At 37.1% G+C, this 24,497-nt stretch overlaps 2 long non-coding RNA genes across 3 annotated transcripts in view; one reads left to right on the top strand and one right to left on the bottom strand.

Annotated features, from left to right (window-relative positions):
• Nucleotides 1-22,071: 22,071 nt before the first annotated feature.
• The window catches only part of LOC140518398 (uncharacterized), a 33,385-nt gene continuing 30,959 nt past the window's right edge, over nt 22,072-24,497 (bottom strand). The window contains exon 3 of the long non-coding RNA XR_011971917.1: nt 22,072-23,703. This is a non-coding gene — a long non-coding RNA (uncharacterized lncRNA). The remainder of the gene's footprint in view (nt 23,704-24,497) is intronic.
• LOC140518397 (uncharacterized) overlaps nt 23,699-24,497 on the top strand; it is a 33,402-nt gene continuing 32,603 nt past the window's right edge. For both annotated transcript variants that reach the window (XR_011971914.1, XR_011971915.1), the window contains exon 1: nt 23,699-24,125. This is a non-coding gene — a long non-coding RNA (uncharacterized lncRNA). The remainder of the gene's footprint in view (nt 24,126-24,497) is intronic.

Genomic DNA, 24,497 nt, shown 5'->3' on the forward strand with positions numbered 1-24,497 from the left:
TTGCTCATATCTAGTTTATACTGCTGATTCTGTGACTCAATCAGAGGTATTCCTACATCAAGGCCTAGAACATCTTGTTAATTACATTGATTAGGTCTGATGGGTGCAATGGCATACATTGTCATACTTGACACCTCACTTTCACTCGTCCCATATAATCACTTGCCAAATTTGTTCATTTCTATCACATTAACATCTCCCACATATCCGTTTCTCCTTGCTCACATAGCTATTATCTTTGTTCAAGTCCTTATTTTGTCTTGCTTTACTCTTGCAATAGTTTCTCAATTGATTTCCCTACCTTCTGTCTTTCCTCACTCCATTCCATCCTCCATACAACTGCTAAAGTTATTTTTCTAAAGCACAGGAATGACCATCCATGTCACACCTCTACTCAATAAGCTCCATTTTTCCTGGTTACTTTTAGGATCAACTACAAGTTCCCCCATTAGACACTTAAAGCTCTCCACAACTTTGACCTTTTCTACCTCTCTAGCCTTCTAACACATCATCCCTTGTGTATAATCTATGTCCCAGCTATTCTCCTTTGTTTGCTGTTACTCATAAATGCTACTCTATATTTCATTTCCATGCTGTTGTATTGGTAGTTCCTCCTCATCTCCAAATTTTGCATTCCCTGGTTTCTTTTAAGACTGAGTTCAAGTGCTACTTTCTGCAGGAGGCCCTTCCTGGTCCCCCCAGAACACTTTGTTATTCCTTTGTGTCTTGCACCAAGAGTATGTGTACTACAACCAAGGAATGAAGATAGAGATAATGTGGTGTAACAGTTCCTTTAAGGTGTATATTGATTCTTCTGACTTTTACATGATAGAAATGCATTAATGTCTTACATGTATTTCCTTCTGTGGGTTGAGCCCCAGAATGAAAAAGATATCTTTTTGTTTTGTCTTACATGAAAGCAAAATTGATTAGAATGTGATTTAGCATTAGAAGCTGCTTCAGTCCATTCCTTCATTTTTGTAGTTATCTGATTAGGCTAATTTTCATTTTGAGTTTGAAAGTTGGATTGTGCTTATTAGGTCAGACATAACTAGGAAATCAAAGTGGTTTCCAATGTGCAGAGACCATTGAAGCATCTGAAGTTGATCTTCTATTTGAGAAATCCTTTAACTTTTAACCTTATAAAGAAAGGTTTCTTTTTACTCAAATAATACAGCTACAGTGGAAGACAATACATAGGAAAGGCAATACACCTATTGAGAAAATATTTTTGGGAGGAGGCAGTATCTCAATTTAATAAGAAGAGATTAATTTGTCCATCTGAACCAGCCTGAATGAATGATTTGGTTGAATATAATTGTTTAAGAAATTTAAGTAATGTATCTCTAAATCTCCTTATAATCATCTGAGCACCTAAGAGAATTATGAGGAAAGAAAGAAACAAAGAGGGAGATTAAAAAGCCCTGTGTAGTTGTGGACTCTTTAACAAGAAACTAGATTATTAGATTGGCTTATAAAGAAAGGAAATTGTCCTTTGAAATGTGGCACTTTTACCTCTGAGGACCTAGTAGGAAAGTTATGCAATAAGTTCAAGAATTTTTGCAAAGCACAAAAACCGCATAGTGTCCCAACAGGAAACTGGCGTACTTTGGGTACTATGAGTTGAATGCTTAGTTACGAAAGTATTATTATTTCATATAAAGAGTAGAATACTAATTTGCAAAAGGCATAGAATCAGTGAGAAAAGAAGAAATCAAAATTAACAGCATAGTTGGTACATATGAAATGTGATTTAGAAGCAGAAAGAACAGATAATTTCTATTTCCCCAAGAGTCAGTAAAGGGTCTTCCTTTTTGTTACAACTATAGGAAGCAAGACCCCTCAACTGAAAAACAAAGCAGTTCACCAAAAGTGATCAATGTATCAGTTAAGTCTGATACTAAATTTAATATTTCTCATCCACAGATTTACTTTCTTCCAGAAAAGGAGGGAGGCTCAGTATTTCATTATTTTTTTGGAGTCAAGTTGTTGAAAGGACAAAAATTTGTTCTTTCCATTTAGATTATTGTAGTCATTGTGTATATTGTTTTCTTAGTTCTATTTACTTCACTTTTCACTAGTTATTATAAGTTTCCCCTGCTTCTGTGAATTCATATTCATTATTTTTTATGACGTAGAAACTTCCATTACATTTATGTACCACAATTTGGTCATTTATTTTCAAGGTAGTACCTAGCTTTTCATTTTGAATCTGAAGGAGATCCTATGCTTTAGATATTTTCCTTGCAAGAGCAAAATGTTGGGTTTTGTTTTCTAATTTATTTCGCAGACTGCTTCCTTTTTACTGGTGAATTCATCTCATTAACATTTGAGTCTATAATGATTGTTTGGTTTTCCTTCCATTAGATGATATTATATTTCTTCCCTTCTCTTTTTTTAGCAACACAAAGCATTCTATAGCCTGTTTGTTTTTTCCTTGTACTATTCTATAACCACCTTGTCTTCCCTGTACCAAAGATAGGTCCTAGGATTTTACTTCTATTTTCTTTAAAAATTTTTATTTTAAATAGTTGTCATTTTAAGATATTAAATCTTAAAATTTGTCTTAATTTTTTTTCTTTACCTTTGCCTCTTTATCCCAAATACGAGTTTGGTTTAAAAACTATCCTCTCAGACATTTTTGACTAACCTTTAGTTGTGGGGGTTGTTTAAAAAAATGTTATTTCTCTTACCTACTCTACCTAATTCTCTTTTTGCTCTAGTTTTATATATTCCATTTTGAAGTGCTTCTTCTCTCAAGCTCCTAGGTATTGGGCTTGTTTTTAAATTAGCAGAGTGACTTAAAAGCTACAATATCAACTTCTTGCTGATGCTAATATTGACTCATCTTTTAAGCCTTTTTTGAGTTTAGGTCTTGTATCAGTTCTATCTGCTAAATTATGGATTTCTTTCTGCACCTCCAAAATTTGATCAGATTCTCTTTTTAGAGGTATCTGAAGGAGTTTGTCTAAGAGCTTAGGTGAGTAGTTGCTCTCACTCTGCCTTCTTGGCTCCGATCCTCCCCCTCAGTTATGAATTTCTTGTAAGAAAATAAGATTTTTTGCTTCATTGAAGAATAATTTTTTCATATGTTGGTGTATGCTGTATTTTTCAGGATAAGTAATTTTGGTGAGCCAGAAAATTTCTCTGGAACCCTGTATCCTAGACTTATGTTTCATTTATTATCCTTGTACAGTCATACTCAATTTAAATTTGTGCTCTTCTGTATGTAAATTGCTTCATCCAAAATATTTTAAAGATTCTCTTTAGCTATGATGCTGTTGCTTCTGGTTTTATTTCCGGTTGGGTTAAACTTGATTTCATCAGAAGTGTCAAACACACAACCTTAGGGATCACATGTGGCCTGCAACACTTCCAAGTGAAGCCTGGACTAGATTAAAATGTTTTTCTTTTTGAATTTTTCCTTCAGCATTCTTATTTCTAATCTTGTAGATGCCAGATTGTTTTTTATCCTTCTTATTAACACTAAATCACGCTGGCTCTTGCAGTATATACATTTTCTATTCTAGAAGTATACTAGCTGCCATCATTTTTCTTTCTGGAGAATTTGTTTTATTTTCTTTTAGTTTTTCTTGTAATCTTTGTTCACTATGTTGTTTGTCAGTCTGTTTCCAGGAAATTCAGAATGTCAGAAGTATATATGGAAACACAACAGACATTTACCCAGAATTCAAAGACCTGTGATAGCCGAATTTTTATTTTGGAGAGAACTCTGGGATGGAGAAGGAGTCAGAGGAGCAATCTTGGTTGAAATATGGGGAGGATCAGGGAGATAGACTGAAATCATAGAAATGGGCATGGTTTCTTGGTTGCTCTGCCCCACCCTGTATGCTTTTCCATACACTGGACAGTGTAAACTAAGATGAGTCAGGGACTTCCAGAACTTGATGGACATATTGGACATGTTGGATGAGATCACATGAGCAGGGAAGCTTGTACCATTTGCATCTTTCCCCTTCGGTAAAGGGTGACAGTTCAAGACCTCCTACTCTTACTGCTTGTGTTAGATGACAACTTCTGCTTCTCTTTCTGTCCAGTGAGGGCAATAGGAGGAAGAGGAGACTAGTAATTTAACCTTCCTGGGATGCTAGCCAAAAGAGTTGATATCTACATATTTCCCTAAACTCTTTGAGTTTTTATTCATTTTAATTGGTCTGATAAAGAGAGACCACAAAATCCAATTGGGTTAATGTGTTTTATTTTTTAGAAAGGGTGACACTGGAAGAAAGATATTTTTCCATTAAAGAGAGAGAGAAAACAATTCTACACTCCAATAAGATTTTGAGGTGGGGTGTATGGGGAGAAGGGTAAGAGCTGACTCCTGTATCCCCATGAGAAAAGTACATACATGTGTAACCCTATAGTTTCATTGGACTCTCTCCTTATTGGTGCAGACTGATTACTCAGAGTCCCATGAAATTGTCCCTTTTCAATCTATAGCAATAAGTAAAAACAACCGATGGAGGTAAAAACCCAAGAGCAAGACGAAACTTGGAGAAGTTGGGATTGAAGGACTTTTGATCGTATTAGTTTGAGGCATGCATCCTGCAGCCCTTGATTGGATATTAAAGCTGTTTAGCTGTAGTACTGCTATGGTTAGGCGCCACATTCAACTTTGCCCCTGGTGCTGGAAGGATTTCCAGGAGTAAACTCAGTTCCCCATCAGACCTTACAAGTGAGATATCATTATTATGTATCATTATTACACACAGGATCACCATTATTAAACAGTTAGTAAATGAGCATATACATATTATTTATTATGTGCCAGTACTGCCTATATTGTGTCAAGTGCTGGGGATGAAAAAAAGGCAAAACTATTCACTTCTCTCAAGGAACTCACATTCACATGAGGAAGCCAAACTAGAAATACTTGCTATATACAAGATATATATCTGTCTATTTATCTATTTCTTTGACATATGTTATATATAAGAGAGAGAGAGAGAGAGAGAGAGAAAGAGAGAGAGAGAGAGATAGAGAGAGAGAGAGAGATAGATAGAGAGAGAGAGAGAGAGAGAGAGAGAGAGAGAGAGAGAGAGAGAAAGAGATTAGTTGAAAGGTTATCTCATAGAGGAAGATAGATGGTGCAGTAGATAGAGCACTGGCCCTGGAGTTAGGAGGATCTGATTTCAAATTTTACCTCAAGTCACTTGGCACAAGTTGTGTGACCCTGGGCAAGTCACTTAACCTGATTACCTCCAAAAAAAAAAAAAAAAAGAGAAAGATTATCTCACAATAGCTGAATGGATTGTGAAAAGTCTCCTTTAGAAGACAGAATTTGAGCTGAAAGTTGAAGGAAACCAGGGAAAATAAGAGGTAGTTTTACATATGTGAGGGTATATTTCCAATTGGACTCAGTCCAAATTTACTTTATAAGTGGGATTCCATTCTCTACAAGTACTAGCCTTTTTTAAAAGGGAGAGTCTTGTTTCTTTGTATATTTCTGGGAAACTAATCAACTTCCTCCACATGTGGGAGCCCATTTACACATGTGGAGAGTCATATGCTACGAATGGGAGTTCTGTAATTAGTACAGGTTCATGTGCCTCTTATACGTAGAAGCTTGTGAAGGTTACAACTTGATTCAGGTCCCAAAAACAGTGTGGTGTAGTGGATAGAGGTTCAGTCTCAGAGTTAGAAAGCCCTGGCTTTAAGACCTGCCTTGGACAAATATCAGCTGTGTTATCCTTAGCAAGTCACTTAACTTCAAGTTTCATGTCCTTCTCTCTAATTCTAAGTTGTAGAACAGTTTGTCAGTTGCTTTGGTAGAAGGAATTCCTTCATTGGGAGTTCCCTACATTAATGATGAAATCATAGGTCTAAGACTGCTCCAACTCTCCCATCAATTTGGGGTCTTTTATTATTTTTCTCATTTTTTCAGTTTTCATTGAAGGTTTGTTTTCTCTTCACATTTTTCTTTATTATTATTTTATTTACTGCATTTGGGGATTGATTTAAGGTGGGGCAGGAAACTTGGCTTATTCATGAATATTCTGTCACACTGACAGAAGTCTCTATTTTGTAATTTATTTTCTGACCTTGATATGGAGCTAGATTCCTTTTTCCTTCTCTAATTTGTGATTAAATTGGCATAAAGCTCCTCAGCCCTTTTCAGACACCCAAAGTGATTATACAATGTAAGTACTTGTACACTGTATGAGATATGTTTTCCATTCTTCATCTGTAACACATCAAAGACTTTTGAGACTTTCCAGCAGCTAGCTTCACTTTTATTCCTGCATTCTGATATTCAGTGTCATACACAGCCAAGTTCCACATTTCTCCTCTACACATAGGGCAACGCCATTCCATGAGATTAATAGCAATTTCTTATAAGGAATCCACTTAGGGTATAGTTGTTCTAAAGCCTTGCGCTGACACATGGAGTTATACTGCCATATTCATTCATCTGCTATGTTCTATGCACTATGCTAGGCCCTAAGAATACATCAACAAAAATGGAAGTCTGCCCTCAGAGAACTTATATTCTATGGGGAAAGAACATCTCTACACAATATTAGATATCCATATCTAACATTAAAGGAAACACTGATGGGACCAAAGGGGCACTGTGCCCATACTCTTTTCCACTGAGAGACCCCTCTGCTCTAGACTCAGCTGGACCAGGTTCACTTGGGGTGGGGGGAGCCTGGCTGCTAATGAGGGATGGGGTTAAGCATCCTTTTCTCACATTTTTTGACTCATTATATGCCCTACTATGGTGCCTCAGGAATAAATTGCTTTAAGCTTAAGTGATAATTCGTATTTAGTTCTCTCCAAAGTGGAGGGTTAAAAAAACATCCTCAGTTTAAAATATGAGTCAAGTATGAGACAGAATCAGGGGTGGGGAGGTGTGGCCTTGAGGATACATGTGACCTTCTAGGTCCTTGGGTGTGGCCTTTTTACTGAATCCAAGTTTTACACAACAAATCCTTTTATTAAGGGGATTTATTTTGTGAAGTATGTATGCAATCAAAGGGCTGCACTCAGAGACTTAGAGGGTCTCATGTGGCCTGGGCCGAAGGTTCCCCCACCCCTGGGACAGATGTTTACTTCCTGCTAGAACTATGCTAACATAGACAAACGACTCATAACACACCTAGACAGAACAATGTATAAAATAGGTTTCATTAACAACTGGTAATTATGATTATAATCTGCTGGGAGACTGATACATAAACATTTTAGTTGAAGATCTAAATATAAAGCAGTATTCAGGACTGATTTCACCATAACTCTACCAAGTTTCAAAGTCTTAATATCTTCTGCCAAGACAGGCCAGGGACTTGGATTTTTCCTCCTGTCGGTGGCTCTCTTCTCTGATGCAAAAGTTTCCTTTTCCACTAGTCAGCTCCATTCAAATGAACCCAGGACCTCCAAACCTCTTGAACTCATGAAGTTGCATCCAGACCTCAATGAATCTACTTCAACAACAATGGTCAGTCACCTATTGAGGAAAGGAAATATAAAATGGGAAAGGCATCGAGTGGCCAAGCACAAATTCACTTTTGGGTGGGACCATTTAGGGTGGGGACAAAAAAACCCTCACTCTACCCTAGAACTGGGGAGAACTCTACTTGCCACACTGATGAACTGAGGGGTGTGTGATAGAGCATGCCAAAAATTGTCTCTTCCTTCTAACTTATATAGATCCCTTCCTCCTTGCTGCTAGCATTGTAAGATCAAGAAACCAGTCAGAATTTGCTGTATCATGCTAAAATTCTTAGACCTTTTAACCTTGAGTCAACATATGATTAGAGGCAGACAAAGAGTTAGTCATTTCTGACACACCTAAATGTTGTTGCACACATGTGGCCACCTGGAAGCAGGAAAGACAACTTAGCTCATGTTTCATAGGATCAAATGCCTATATAAAACTTATTGTTGAATTGTTTCAGTCATATTTAACTCTACAACTATTTTTTTTCCCAGTTTTCTTGGGAAAGATACTGGAATGGTTTTCCAATTCCTTCTCCACCTCATTTTACAGATGAGAAACAGAGGTACGCAGGGTTACATGACTTGCCCAGGATCACACAGCTAATAAATGTCTGAAGCCAGATTGGAACTCACAAACATGAGTCCTCTGGTTCCAAGCCCAGTGCTCTATCCACTGTGCCATCTAGCTACATTCATGTTAATTGAGAGAGGCAGGCACTAGCTGAATGGAGAATCAGGAAGAGCTTCACGCAGGTGGTATAGCATTTTCCTTGAGCTTTGAAGAAAACTCTGGCTTCTAAGAGGAATAGATTCAAAGATTTGGGAGTTGAAGGAGCACTCTCCCATTTTAATTATTTCTACCATATCTGATATTGCTTTCCCTTCCCCATTAAGGTAGTTCATTTCTTAAAGTACTTAGTGTCTGGGACAGGATGTTTAGTGACCACATCCCATTTGAAATAAGTCTGTACTGCTTCAGAAAAGACACATTATTCACATTGTGTTCCTCACTGGGCCCAGTTTTCTAAACTTTCCCAGACACTCCAAAGAAGTTTGAATGGTCCTTTCAATGGTGTCCTTATGATAGCCTAATGACATTTTTGAAGCCAACAATGAACTGTGCAAATCTCTATTTGTCTCAATCCACTAGTTCTTTAACAATTGAGAATCCACTTCCTCAATGCATCTTTACACTATCATTCACAGAAATATGTTGACCTCTAGGCTCACAGTTTGACTTTGTGCTTGCAAGAAGGTACTATTGATACTTAATTGCTGCAAATGGAGAAGATTTATGCATAAATAAGCAACCCCAGCTGATATTTCCTGATATATTCTTCCTGTCATGTATCCTCCTATGAAACATAGGACTTAGGTACACTTTGGGGAATTTATTCACTTTTTAGTTCATAGGACCTATCCAGGAAACTTAATAAATGATGCTCTCCAGGAAAACTGAGGCTGGTTCCCTACTGGGAAACACATAATTTTACTAGAAAAAAGGAAACAAAAGTCCTTTGTTGAAGAATCACTGGTCTCAAAGACATATGTAAATTCTCAGAGTCATTTTTAGCCCCATAGTGGAAGTCCTGCTCCATATATTCTGTCTGAAGCCATGTCTCCTTTCCATCAAAAGGAGTTGATGATAGAAGTGTTGGCTTTACTCTCCCCTTCCCAACTTCTGACTGATTATTATGGCTCCATAGCACACAGTTCGCTAATTTCAAATGATATTAATTTCTAATGACAAAGCCAGAGTCTCTATAGAGTCATTCAAGGCTTCATAGCGTATCTTTCTGATACAATATGAAGACAATAAAACTCTGCCCTCATGTATTTTTCTTCCCCTGCTTGTTGCTCCTATTTTTACCTCTGGTGTCCTTTCTCTTGTCCCCCTTATTCCATTTGTTGCACTCACTCTAGATTATTTCCTCCGCTTGCACTCACACTTGTGGGTTGAGGACCTGACAGTAACCCCAGTTGTCTGAGTTTGTAACACACAGTCTTTTAAACTGTTCTTCAAATTAATTTACTCACATTCTTCTTGATTTGACTTATGGTTAGAAAGACTCATTCTTTTCCATTTAATTTCTGATTGTTAACCTTCATTTACCTGCAGATAATTTTTTTGGAGGCGAAAGGGCTTTACTGCCACTATCTGAATTATACAAAGATAGAAACATTGAGTGGGTGCAGGAGGAGGTGCTGGAGCCAGATCCTACCAGCTGAAGAGAGCTGACTGTTAATTTTCACTGTGAAAATTTATACCTCAGAAATCAGCAAATGCTACAGATCAGGGCTGGGTTTATTGTTTTGCTGATTGCATAAACTTAAGAAAATGATGGAGAAAATGTTAATAGTATAGATTAAACTTAAAGATGTATGTACATTATTTTCTTCCAAGAGCTATGATTAAGCATTTATCAGCACATTCCTGGCCTTGTAAATATTTGGTGCTGTGACTTTCCTCAGCCTGCCAACATTCTTTGGGACTCTTGTTCAAATGAATAGGTGTGTTAAAGAGGAAGAAGGGAACAGAACCTTCTATGGATTTTTTGCAGACAGAGGTTAAATAACTTGTCCAGAGTCACATAACTAGTAAGTGTGTGAGGCTGGAACTCAGTAGAACTGTCCAATACTGAGTGAACTCAGGTCTTTTCTGATTCCAGGCCTGGTGCTATATTCTTTGAGTCACCAGATGCCTCTAATCAAAGGTCTAGGGAAAGCTGTCAAGAGGTATTGCCCTTAGCCTCATATCCTTCCTTCTATATTTTTACTTTTCACATGTAAATGTGGCTGGCAACAAAGCACCCAAGTTTTGAGATATTCTTTACAGGTTTCTGTGATTGCCAAAAGATGTGTGAGGAAGGTGTGTAAAGGGAAGAAATTGAGGACAAAGTATAGTTTGTGAAAAATAGAACTGAATTTTAAGGGGGGCCCAGTGGAAGAGATAGGCCTAGGAGGAAAGGAACTGAGTCAGGGGATTGCTGAGAAGCAAGGGTGTATGTGTGTGTGTGTGTGTGTGTGTGTGTGTGTATGCACAGAGAGCCTTATGCCTTCACAGATGGTACTTCCTCTTCATTTCTAAACTCTTTTCTTTTCTGCTCCAACTCCTGGATCTTAGGATCCAGTTATCCTCCATATCAGAAGCAGAACATACAGGATCTAGTATTTAGTAAATAACCACATTTCTTTGCATGCCTGCATCATATCTGGGGCATGTTCTAACCTTATGGCACCTGCCTGCCATGTGTGCACTCTTATCCATACACAAATGAGGATTTATATCTGAGTACATGAGTATATCTCCCAACTTGGAAGCTCTAGAGAACAGAGCTTATAGCTTAGTTATCTTTGAATCTCCTTGGAACCTAGCACAACACAGATATTTAATATTTTGTTGAATACTGAGTGAAATGGAGATGTTTAAATATCTCCACTTTTTGGTGTGGGAAAGTCATTTGACCTAGTTGAAAGTTGTTTTTTTTAAGTTTCAAAATAACATATCTTATAGATATGCTTTTCTAATATTATTTGTTGTATTTAGGTATTATTAAATTTCCTATTTGGATTGTTTCAATAACTTTATACTACCAGGAATCATTTCTAGTAGATTATATTATTATTAGACTATATTATAATATATTATGCAATAATATATTACTATATTCAGTAAATATAGAAATTTGACCTATTCACTCTGTTTAATGCTAGGTGGTTTCAATTCATTTAAGATTCAATGTACTCACATGTTGTAGATGGAGATGTTCACTTTCAGAATTTGCTATTCTTTAAGTTAATTATGGTGACCACTTTTTTTTTTTCTGGAAGTCTTCACCAATCCTTTAGGGGGAGGTTGTTCTTGCCTATTCTACAGCAGGGCTAGTCACTGGATTCAGATAGCTCTGGAGGAGAAGTGAGGCTGGTGACCTTGCACAGCCCTCCCTCCCTCAAAACAAAGTCAAGTGAAAGTCATGTCATCATTTTTCTGATGGCATGGTCTTCTTTGGCAACGAAGGATGAACACAACAACAGCAGGGCTAGTATAAGTGAGAATCTCAGTAAGATATAAGACAATAACTCCCAAAATATGTTGTGTGTGGATACAGGTAAAGTTCCTTTCAACAAGATCCACATTATGATGGCTCACTAACATTCATATTGTTTAATGTGTAGACTTTTCTTTATGCTAAAATGCAGGATCTAAAGGTTCCATTGAAAACAAATCAAGGCTCAGTGGCCTCATTTAGCAATTTATTATAATTTTCTTGCTGTTACAGAAAACGTTACATATTGCCCTAACACTCTGGGCTCACATAGACTGGGACCCATCCTGAAGAATGACACTAAAAAGGTTATTATCTCTCTGACTCATTACCCCTCACCAGGAGATGCCGCGGACCGGCTGCGGGGGCTGCCAATTGTGGTTGCTGAGAGATTGTGAAAAAAAAATAGACATGGGCCAGGGGAAGGGGACAGCTCTCATTTGTTAACTGGATAGCCAAGATTTATATAGGTTATTAGAGACAAGCAAACAGAATTGTTCATTGTGAGAACATTCAAGCAACCAAGGTCATTTCCATGAGAACATTTTTAGATTATTTCTTATACTCCCTAATCTAGTTCCTCCTGGTGAGACAGCCTCGGGGAGGCACGGCCTTGGGGTGCACCTGCAAGGTCAGGGTGTTCTCATCCATGCATATCAAGAGTGGGGATGGTGAGCCAATTGTCCTGATAAAGTTAGCCGCTCATGTTAGTAGAAGTCTCAAGTAAAACCTGGACAGTACCTCACATTCTGGACTACATCAGCACTAGCCCTCTACAAGGAGATGCTACAAAATAATCTCCTTATCTACCTAGGGTAAAGCTTGTAGCTAGGTTTTTCCTAAAGTACCTAATCCTCATTTAGGAAGTTCTTTATTGTTACGACTAGATACTGGAATACAAAATAAGGAAAAAGATAAAAAGAGAGTCCTGAAGAATGTGTGTGTCTGTGAGGGAGAGGTTGTCTATTAGCTTGCTTTTTATATGAAGGAGACAGTTCCTCTGGCTGAAATCTGTCTTTCTGAGCTTCAGTCAGCTAATCATCCTGAATGCAACCTAAGCATCTGAAATGCAACCAGAAAGTTACCAGTGGGCATGTACACTTTCACAAGAAAGTGCCCCTAAGAGGTCTCTCCCTGCCAAATGTTCTCGTGCCTTCCCAGTAACCAATGGAATGAAACAGGACTGTGTGCTTGCTCCCATGCCTTTTAGTATGATATTTTCAGTCATGTTGTCAAATGCTTTCAATGAGGATGAACACAACATCAAGGTCAACTACCATACTGATGATAAGTTCTTCAATTTGAAAAGGCTACAAGTCAAGACCAAAGTGGAGGGAGTGTTGGTGCATGATTTTCTGTTGCACATGATTGTGTACTCAGTGCAGTCTCTGAAGCTGAGATGCAACAAAGTATGGATCAATTGTCTGCTGCCTGTGCTAATTTTGGCCTAATAATTAATACCAAGAAAACACAGGTGCTCCATCAGGCACCACCGCACCATACATATGTGGAACCAGTGGTTACAACAAATGGAGAAGTTTTGAATGCTGTGGATAAGTTCACTTATCTTAGTAGTATACTTTCCAGGGATGTACACATTGACAATGAGGTTGATGCACATATTGCCAGAGCTAGCTCAGTGTTTGGGAGGCTCCAAAGAAAAGTTTGGGAGAGAAGACGTATTAGACTGACAACCAAACTGAAGGTCTACAGAGCCACTGTGCTGACCTCATTATTGTATGCCTGTGAAACATGGAGAGTCTACCAGTACCATGCCAGGAAACTGAATCGCTTCCATTTGAACTGTATTAGGAAGATTCTGAGGATCACCTGGCAGGATGAGGTGGCAGACACTGAAGTCCTTGCTCAAGCTGAACTGCCAAGCATTCAAACTATGCTTCAGAGAGCACAACTCTGATGGGCTGGCCATGTTGTTCGAATGCAAAATGTATGCTTGCCAAAAGGACTCTTTTATGGAGAACTCACATAGAACAGGCAATTACATGGTGGCCAGAGGAAGCAATACAACGACACTCTCAAGGTCTCTCTCAAGAACTTTGCATTTGACTGTGTAACATGGGAGATACTGGTACAGGACCACTCAGCATGGTGTGCCCACATCAGAAAGGGTGCTGTGCTCTATAAGCAAAGCAGAATTGAGACAGCACAAAGTAAACATAGGATGAGTGAATTTGGAGTATCCATCCCAAATATTCACGTGGACTATCTATGCCCAACCTGTGGTAGAGCGTTCCAACCTTGTATTGGTCTGATCAGCTACAGTTGGACACACTGAAATTTCACTTTATCATGGTGACATCATTTTGATCCTCTTTGAAAACAAAGGACAACAACCAACCAACCAACCAACCAACAAACCAACTTGCAGTGTTATAACATTGGGTTGATTGCTACACTCATCAAATTGATCAAGGATCCTTTCAATCAACCCCTCTTATCCTCTACATTCTCAGAAACTTGTCTCAATTAAGAAAATATTCAGATAATTCAATTCAGTTGATTTCTTTTTTTAAATCACTTCATAGAAAATGTTTCTTTAACAGTTCTTATATACACTGTATTGCCAAGGCAATATTCATAGCACTGGGGGTGACTATGAATGTGCCAGTGTAGTTCTCAAGCTCCAAGTATAAAAGACTCTCCACATGGAAGGCAGAAGAAAAACATTTATTTAAACACCAGAAAGCCAAATCCCAGAACCAGAAAGCAAAATCCATCATGGTGACCAAGCAGTTAACAACCATGATGACAGCAGGGGACAAAATCATTCTCAAACCTCCCCTCCTCAGACAGGGCCTTCTCACTATCAACTGTCATGCTGTGTCAGTTAGCTTGTGTCAGTTGGCCCGTGTTCTATCCTCTCTGATCTGACCCCACTCACTCACTTCCTCCCGATTCCACTCTACCCTTCCTGTTCCTCCCCTTCAGCAAGCTCATCCTACCACAGGTGACTTAGGCTTCCAGGCAATTTAAGCAGATCATATGGGCCTATTAATTAATGAGAAAAATCTTTCCATTTAAATTGCTGTTACATACACAGAATGAAAGAGAACAAAAAGAAAATTTAAAAATACTTTCAATGATGTATTTTGCTTTTATATATATATATATTACGTTTCCAAATATGCCATTTACCATCCCCAAAAGCTATCCTTTGTAATAAAGAATAAAATAGAGAAAATAAAAAAAACTACAACTCAGCAAAAATAACACACATGCCAGCCAAGTCTGACAGAACGTGCAATGTTTTTCACTTATAGTTCCCCATCATTTCAAAAAAAGGAGAAAAGTGCATGTTCTCCTCTCTTCTTTAGGCCAAGTTTAATAATTATAATTATATATATCATTCAGTCACTGTTGATTCTTTACTTTTTCATTGTTGTAGTCATTGTGTATATTGACTTCCTGTTTCTTCTTACTTTCCTTTGTAATAATTCATAAAAATATCCCTATATTTCTCTGTATACTTTATAGACATTATTTTTAATACTTCATTGTGGAAAAAAATTCTGTATTTTGTATTGTGGGTACAAGCTTGCCAGAAATAATTTTTTTATTAAGTTAGGCTTATTCTAACTCTAAACATTTTTCTTCTTAGAGAAAGAAATGTCTAAATTGATAAAAGTTCCCTCATATTTTTGGTCATCTCTCTAGCATGTTATTCTGAACTCATAACGTAGAAGATTCTTGAACAAGGAATCCTTCAGTTAAGACTGAGAATGTCCAGAGTTTGGGTAACAGGTCAGTCTGTTTCGTCTGACAGAACAATAGTTACAATTTTTGACATGTCCCTAGAGAATCTCTTTTCTAAAACCGTGCAATCCCTCTTTAATCAGTTCTTTTGGTTGGTCAGAGGTAAACAAAGAAGACAATTTCATTAACTGAAATAAAGAGGATTTTTTCTTCTTTTAGGTAGACCATTACTCTAATCTCTTCAGGACCTCAGGAAAAAGGGTACAGCTCCTAAGTAAATAAATCAAGAGTCCTTTATTCTTATCCTTGTCTAGCCACTACCTAATTACTTTAGGGAAGAGTCCTTCCCGGGCTGAGCAGAAAGAAGGGAACAGTATAATGTATCAGGATTATTGTTAAATAAGGACTGATGAGGTTTCTCTTTCAGATAAGTCCACTGGCTTCAGGATAGGATAATTTTTAAATGATTTCTTAATATTTCTAAAAGAGTGGAAAAAGGCTGTCTACTTCCAAAGTAGTAAAGCTTCATTTCATTCATGTGACACAATTTATTTAGTCCTTCCCCAATTCATGAACATCTACTTTATTTAGAATTCTTTGCTACTAAATGTAACGGGAACTGGGCTGATGGAGATCTATTCCCAGAGCACATACAGGATGCCAGCCCATGTGGACAAGGCTGGGGAGTCTGTTTCAAGAAGGGCATGATGATAGGTAATGGAAGGGCCTTGTGCCCTGATATTGAGTGAAATCAGGCAAAGTGAAGACCCCCCAGGCATTAATTCCCCCAAACCCCCACCCTTCCTGCCAAAGCTAAAATAACTAAGTATCCCCCTTAGGCAAAAAATGCTCCAGGATGGAGGAGAACCACCAAAGTTCTGATAACATGACCTGGTATACCCTTCTCCTTCACCACCCCGTAGGCCATTCTTCCCTTAAGTTCCATATTTGGTAACAAAAACCCTCATTGGTGAGCAACGAGCCTTTCCCTGCTTTTTGTCTCTGGGGTAGATTCCCACACTTAGGCTGTACGCCTGGATTTCCAGTCAATGGGAAGAGAGGCTAGTGGGTTTCCACGTTAGGTACTATACAATGTTGTACTTTGCTCTACTCAGGTGCACTCCCTAGATGACACCACCCATGGTCTCGTAGGAAGTGCCCTTGCACATGAGATTGTAATAAATTCTTTTTTGCCTTCTACCTTGAGAAGCCTCTGAGTTTAATTTGAGTAAGGGTCACTGTATCCCACACAATATGGACCATTTGCTGACATTCTGTAACTGGTTCTGTTCTTTTAACCATGTGGTCAAGAGAGACAGGTTGTTAATCATGTGAAGAGGTAGTGTGTGGAGATCTCAGTACTTATACGATGGCTGTGCAGTGAGCTATAGTCCTGACAATGAGGAGTAACTGCAACAATGTGACAAGTTTGAGTCACAGCATGGTTTCATAACCAGAAGCAATTCTGGCATTTTGCTGTGTCTGGGATCATCCAGAGGGCAAGAGCAAAGGATTCTTGTTATGCCAACCTTACAGAACAGCTTACTTGCTAGGGCTTAGCTCTGGAAAACAAGGCGTCTCCTAATATCTTGACACTAACAAGGTTTCTGACTGAAGTCTTCTGATGAGGGGAAAGCTGCCACCTCTTGAGTTCCCATTCTGCTTTGGGCAGCTCTAACTGATGAAAATTTTTCCTGACATCAAACCTAATTCCACTGTGTTTCCAATTTTTCTTTCTTTCTTTTTAAAAATAATTTATTTATTTTTCAGTTCTCAACATTCACTTCCACAAGAATTTGAATTCAAAATTTTCTTCCCATCTCTCCCCACCCCCCACACTAGGACAACATGTGCCCCATCCACCCCTTCTTCCAGTCTGTCTTCCCTTCTATTACCCACTTTTCTTCCATCCTCCTTTCCCTTAATTTTCCTGTAGGGCAAAATAGATTTCTATACTCCATTACCTGTATATTAATTTCCAGCTGCATACTAAAACACTTTTTAACCTTCATACTTGAAGCTTTGAGTTCCATATTCTCTCCCTCCCTCCCCACTCACCTTCATTGAGAAAACAAGCAATTCCATATAGGTCATACATGTGTAACAATGTAAAGCATTTCCATAATAGTTATGTTGTAAAAGACCAACCACATTTCCTTCTGTCCTGTCTTGCCCTCCATTTATTCCATTATCTCGTTTGACCTGTCCTCTTACAAGAGTGTTTGCTTCTGATCATCCCTTTCCCCAATTTGCTATCCCTTCTATTATTTTCCCTCTCCTATTCCCTTCCCCCTTTCCTTCTTGCAGGGTAAAATAGATTTCCATATCCAAGGGGGTGTATGTTATTCCTTTCTTAAGCCAAATTCCATGAGAGTAAGAGCTCAATTATTTCCTTTCATCTCCTCCCTCTTCTCTTCCATTGTAAAAGCTCTTTCTTCTCTCTTTTATGTGAGATGATTTGGTACAGTCTACCTCTTCTTTTCTCTTAGTCCTAGTACATTCCATTCAGTAGTAAATTATATATTTTTTAGGTATTCTGTCTTCATATTCAGCTCACCCTGTGCCCTCTGTCTATGCATATACATATATATATTTATGTATATAAAAAGTACATATAAACTATCGACCTGGAAGTTTGGTTAAAAAAAGGCAAACAGGCTGAATGCATATAGTCTATTCCCTTAAAACTAGCAGTTACATGATCATGGAGCCGGAAAAACTTCTGACTGACTAATACAAGAATGACCAGGCTTAAATCTGTTTTTAGGACAATCCAAGGTTGTCTGTGTCCTTCAGATTTATGGTCTCCATGAGTAATTAACTATACTATGAGAAAGAAATTTCTTAATTGCATAGGTTGTAAATGCAATAAGATAAGAGAGTGAACAAGGTGTTGATTGAAATTACAACTCAGAACATCTATGTTTTCTCTATCATTAATATATCATAACATAGTACATGTCCACAAGATAATTAAAAAAAGTCCCACTATTCAAGAGAGTGTCTCAGGTTCAAGGTCTCATAAGGAATGCTAAGTCAGCCCCATCTGGCCTTGTTGACATAGGAAGATGTATTCTCTGAGTTTACTTCAGAGAACAAAGAGACTGTTAGGTCCAGGTTCTTCTTCTGATTGATTAATTCAAGCTCTGGCCCTTATTAAAGTCCAAAAATGATATTAAATGATTATCAGTACATACATACATATATGCACATCCATACACACCCCCCCATGTACATATACATACCTACACATATATAATATACACATGTATACATACCAATATACATCTACATATATCTATTCCCTCTAACTACCCTAATACTGAAAAAAGTCTCATGAGTTACAAATAACGTCTTTCCATGTAGGAACGTAGACAGCTTAACTTTAATGTGTTCTTTAAGTCTTCTCTTTCCTGTTTACTTTTTCATGTTTCTCTTGCTTCTTGTATTTGAAAGCCAAATATTCTATTCAGTTCTGATCTTTTCTACAAGGATGCTTGGAAGTCCTCTAATTCATTGAAATTTATTCAATTTATTGAAATTCCATTTTCCCCCCTGAAGTATTATACTCAGTTTTGCTGGGTAGGTGATTCTTGGTTTAAATCCTATCTCCTTTGATCTCTGGAATATCATATTCCAAGCCCTTCAATCCCTTAGTGTACAAGTTGCTAAATCCTGTGTTATCCAGTTTTTCTCTACGGGACCAAACAGAGCAAATCTAATCCATCCTCTGTATGATAGTCCTTCAAAATACTTGAAGCCATACAGCTATGATGTTTCTTTTGAGTCTTCTTTTCTCCATGGCAAACATATTCCATTTATCTGACTTAAGCTCCATCATCATCCTGATTTCCCTCCTCTGGATAATTTATACCTCACCAGTTCAATATTCACTGAAGAAAGAAAGAAAGATAGAAAGAAGATAAAAAAGAAAGAAAAAGAAATAAAAAAGAAGATTTCCATATACAAAGTAGAACAGAAAAAAGAGGAAATATGTAAAACCACAAATCTCCATTATGTCCAGCTTGTTTTTAAAAGGTAAATAATAAATCCTGCATGTTACTTTCAAAGCTATTCTGCTTGTCTGAATCTCTATGAACTTCTGTTTTCTTTTGGGCATTTTAAAAGATGTTTCAGTGATCTTTTATTTCTTTTTTCCTGCCACTAGATCCCTATTTCCAAATCTTCCCCAAACGAAAAGGGGAAAACATGATCCTTGTAAGTTATAAGCATAATCAAGCCAAAAAAAAAATTCACACATTTGCCATCATCAAGTTCTGTTTGATCTTTAAAATTTATTTGCATTTACTTTTTTCTTTTATTGTGTTATTGTTCTTTCCTCTTACATTGTTATAGTGACAATCAAAATTGTTTTCTCAGCTCAGCTTACTTTATTCTATTTCAATTCACATAGTATTTTTCCCCCCATGCTTCTCAGTATTTATCACAGATAATTTCTTATAACACCTTAATATTTCATTACATTCATGTGCCACAATTTGCTTAGCCATTTCCCAATTAATAGGCGTCTACTCTGTTTCCAATTTTTTGCTATCACAAAAAGTGTTACTGTAAATATTGTGGAGTGTATAGGGGCCCTTTTCTTATCAATAGCTTCCATGGGGCATAAAAATTCAGTAATGAGTCTCTAGCTCAATTGATATATTTAATATCCCATTTTATATGGATATTTTAATCACTTTATTTGCATAATTCCAAATTATTTTCCAAAATGGTTGTGCCATTTCCCCACTCCACCATGAGTGTATTAATGTACCTATCTTTCCACAACCCTACTAATAACTGTTTCCACTTTTTTTGCCATTTTGGCCAATTTGCAAAATGTGAGGTGAAATCTCAGGGTTGTTTCGATTTGCACTTCTCTTGTTATTAGGGATTTGGAGTATTTTTTTATGTGGTTGTGAATATTTTGCAGTTCTCTTGATAACTGTTCATATCCACTGACCATTTATTTCTTGGAGAATGGCTGTTAGTCTTATATATATTTATAAATTGTTTGTATGTCTTAGATACCAAACCTTAATCAGAAAAATTTTATACACAGTTTCCCTCCTCTGCATCTGACCACTTCTCTTCTTATCCTAAATGCATTAATGTGGTTTGTAAAGAAGCTTTTAATTTTCATGTAATAATCAAACTTATTTTATCTTTTCTAATTACCCCTATCTCTTTTTTTGGCTAAGAATTCATCTCTTATGAGAGATTTATGTTCTGTTTCTCTTCTTATTTTTTAATGATATGATCTTTAAAATTAAGGCCATATATCAAATTAGAATATTTTGTGGAGTGTATGATTGAAGGGCAGCTAGTTGGTACAGTGGTTAGAGTATCTCGCCTGGAGTCAGGAAGATTCATCTTCCTCAGTTCAAATCTGGTCTGAGATACTTACTAGCTATATAACCCTTGGTAAGTCACTTAATCCTGTTTACCTACAGTTTTCTCATCTATAAAAGGAGCTAAAAAAGAAAATGGCAAATAACTTCAGTATCTTTGCCAAGAAAATCCCAAATGGGATCATGAAGAGTTGGACATGACTGAAATGATTGAACAAGAATAATACATGCGAAATCAGACAAAATGCATGACCAAAAATCCAAACAAAAATAAAGAAAGCAAGTAAGTTATACTTCAGTTTCCTCTCAGAGATAATCAGTTTTCTCTCTGGAGGTGGATAGAATTTTTTCATCATGAGTCCTTTGGAATTGTCTTGGATCATTGTATTGATCAGATTAACCAAGTCTTTCACAGTTTATCTTCATTACAACATTGCTATTATTGTGCACAGTGATCTCCTGGTTCTTTTCACTTTATTGCATCAGTTCATATAAGTCTTCCCATATTTTTCTGAAACCACAAAATTACTCCATTACAATCATATACCACAACGTATTCAGCCATTTTCCAATTGATGAGTATCCTTCAATTTCCAGTTCTTTACCACCATAGAAAGAGTTGTTATAAATATTTTTGTACATGCAGGTCTTTTTTCTTTTTCTTTTATTTCCTTCTGGTACAGATATAATGGTGTGCTTGCAGGGTCAAAGGTTATGTGCAGTTTTATAGTCCTTTGAACATAGTTCCAAATTGTTCTCCATAATGATTGGACTACTTTGTAAGTCCACCAAACAGCTTATTAGTACAGCTATTTTCCCTCACTCACTCCAGCATTTTCATTTCTGTTAGTTGTGAGGTAGTAGTACAGAGTTGTTTTAAATTTGCATTTCTCTAATCAGTTATGACTTAGAGCATTCTTATATGACTAGATAGCTTTGATTTCTTCTTCTGAAAGCTGCCTGTGCAAATCATTTGACCATTTATTAATTGGAGAATGGCTCTTATTTTTATAAATTTGACCCAGTTCCTTCTATATTTGAGAAATGAAGCCTTTATCAGAGAAACTTGCCATTAAAATTTTTGATATTACTTTATTGTCTGATACCTTTTAGCAAAATGTACTTTTCCTGATTATCTCCTTTAATTAGTTTCATTTTTGCTTTTGCTTTGTCTGAGATCATGATTAGTCTCCTAGCCTTTTTTTACTTCAGCTGAAGCATAATAGATTCTTCTCTTGCACATTAACTTTATGCATATCTTCCTGTTCTAAGTATGTTTTTTGTAAACAACATATTCTTGGATTCTTATTTCTAATCTATTCTGCTATTTGCTTCTGTTTTATGGGTGAGTTCATCCCATTCATAGTCACAGTTATGATAATGGCTTCTTTCTCTCTTTTTATCCTATCCCTCCTCAAAAGTCCCATTGCCTCCCTTAATCCACCCTCCCTTTTATCATCCTCTCCCCATATCTCTTATCCCCTTCTATTTCCCTATTGAGTCAGGTAGATTTTTATACCCAACTGAACTTGTGTATAAACTTCCCTCTTTGAAACAATTCCGATGAGAGTGAGATTAAAGTATTACTTGCCCTCCCATTTTCCTCTCCACTGTAAAAATTCTTTCTTGCATGCCTCTTTTATGTAAGAAAATGTCTCCATGCTATCTCCCCTTCCCCTTCTCCCAGTACATCCCTCTTTTATCATTTTTTTGGTGAAAATCATCCCAATATAATTGACCCACACTCATGCCCTCTGTGTAGACTCCAAATAATTAGAGATTTCTTAGGAGTTACAAGTATCATCTTCCCATATTGGAGTGTAAACAGTTTAAACATATTAAGCCTCTTATGATTTCTCTTTCATATTTACATTTTTTTTACATCTCTTGAGCCTTATGTTTGCATGTCATATTTTCTATTCATCTTTGGTCTTTTTATCAGGAATGCTTGAAAGCTTTCCATTTCATTAAATGTTCACTCCCCCACCCCTGAATGATTATACTCAGTTTTGCTAGATAGTTTATTTTTAGTTGTAATTATAGTTCCTTTGCCTTCCAGAATATCACATTATAAGCCCTCCACTTCTTTAATGTGGAAGCAACTAAATCTCATGTGATCTGACTGTGGCTCCACAGTATCTGAATCATTTCTTGTTGACTGCTTGAAATATTTTCTCCTTAACCTGGGAGACTTAGAATTTGGCTATAATATTCCTGGGAGTTTTCATTTTAGGATCTCTTTTAGGAGGTGACCAGTAGATTCCTTCAAATTCTATTTTACCCTCTGGATCTAAGATATCAAGGTAGTTTTCTTTGAATTTCTTGAAATATGTCTAAATAATCTCTTTTTTTTGATCGGTTTTTAGGTAGTCCAATAATTCTTAAATTATCTTCCCCTAGTTTGTTTTCCAGGTCAATTGATTTTCTGATGAGAGGTTATACATTTTCTTCTATTTTTCATTCTTTTGACTGTTACACTTTTTCTTAATGTCTCATTGGGTCATTAGCTTCCACTTGCTTCATTCTAATTTTTTTAGTTCTTTTCTTCAGTGAATTTTTGTACCTCCTTTTCCATTTGGCTGATTCAGCTCTTTAAGGAGTTCTTTTCTTCATTGAATTTTTGTGCCTCTTTTACCAAGTTGTTAATTCTCTTTTCATAATTTTTTTGCATCATTCTCATTTCTTTCCCTGATTTTCCTTCTACCACTCTCATTTCTTCCTTTTAACTCTTCCAGGAATTCTTGTTGGGTCCAACTTGTTTGGGTCCAACTAGAATCTTTTCTTTGAGGCTTTGGTTGTAGTTGTTTTCACACTGTTGTTTTCTTCTGTGTTTATGTCTTGATCTTCCCTACCGTCATATTAGCTTTTAATGGTCAAATTCTTTTTTTCCCTATTTATTCATTTTCCCAGCTTATTTCTTGAGTTTGAACTTTATGTAGAAGTTGGACTCTGTCCCACCTGGGGACTGGAACGCACTGTCTCAAGCTTTAGATTTTTTTGTGCTTTCATTTTAGAGCTAGTTCTGGGGGATCTACAAATTTTTGGTACTTCCAAGTTGGTGTGATGTGGGAGAGGTGTGGTTTGCTCTCTTGGTCTGCCCTCTGGTTTTTGTCCAGTGTGGGGTCCTGATTGGGAAAAAGCCATAAAATATAGTAATAAGTGAAAAACCATAAAAACTTAAACTCTATGAGAGGTGGAAGCCTGAACATGGTAATCTATTTACAATCACAACTTAGATACTGAACTATATTTTAGACACTGAGCCAAAACTTAAGAAACTATGACCTGTGAAAGTCATAATAAGAATATTGTGACCTATATGTGACTGGTACATGATCCTTACACAAACTTATGTTTGGGCATAACATTGACTTTACTCCCAAGCTCATTACTAAGCAGAAAACCAAAAATATCCACCAAACAGGGTGATGCACTCCCTAGCTCCTCCTGCCTTTGTCTGTTGTCTATAATTATCATGGGGATTTTGGGGTGTCTTTAGTGGGGGTCCACTGAAATATCTGGCAACTACCCCAGATTGCTCCTATTTGTAAGTATTCATAATGATTGATTAAATTACTACCTATAATCAGTCTATAGCTCTGTGACTTCTTCCTTTGGTATAGAAAGAATAAGCCATGGTTATGGGGGAGGTACATCCAGGGGAATTCTGGACCTTACATTTGGCATAGTCAGGCAGGATACCAAGGGAGATAGGTTGGGAGGGAGGAATCCCTAGATGGCCTCAATATGGGGGATGTGGCACTGTTGGACCACAGTGTAAGTAGTGGGGGGGTTGCTCTGGACATGCCCAAAGTCCCTTCTGATGGAATTATGTTTAATTGGGTTGGGAAAAGGAGGAATAAAGTAGTGGCAGTAGGTTAGCATTGAAAAAAACCACTACCAAGTTCCTAGACTCAGA

Source organism: Notamacropus eugenii, chromosome 1 (genome assembly GCF_028372415.1).
Source record: "Notamacropus eugenii isolate mMacEug1 chromosome 1, mMacEug1.pri_v2, whole genome shotgun sequence".
Taxonomy (NCBI): Eukaryota; Metazoa; Chordata; class Mammalia; order Diprotodontia; family Macropodidae; genus Notamacropus; species Notamacropus eugenii.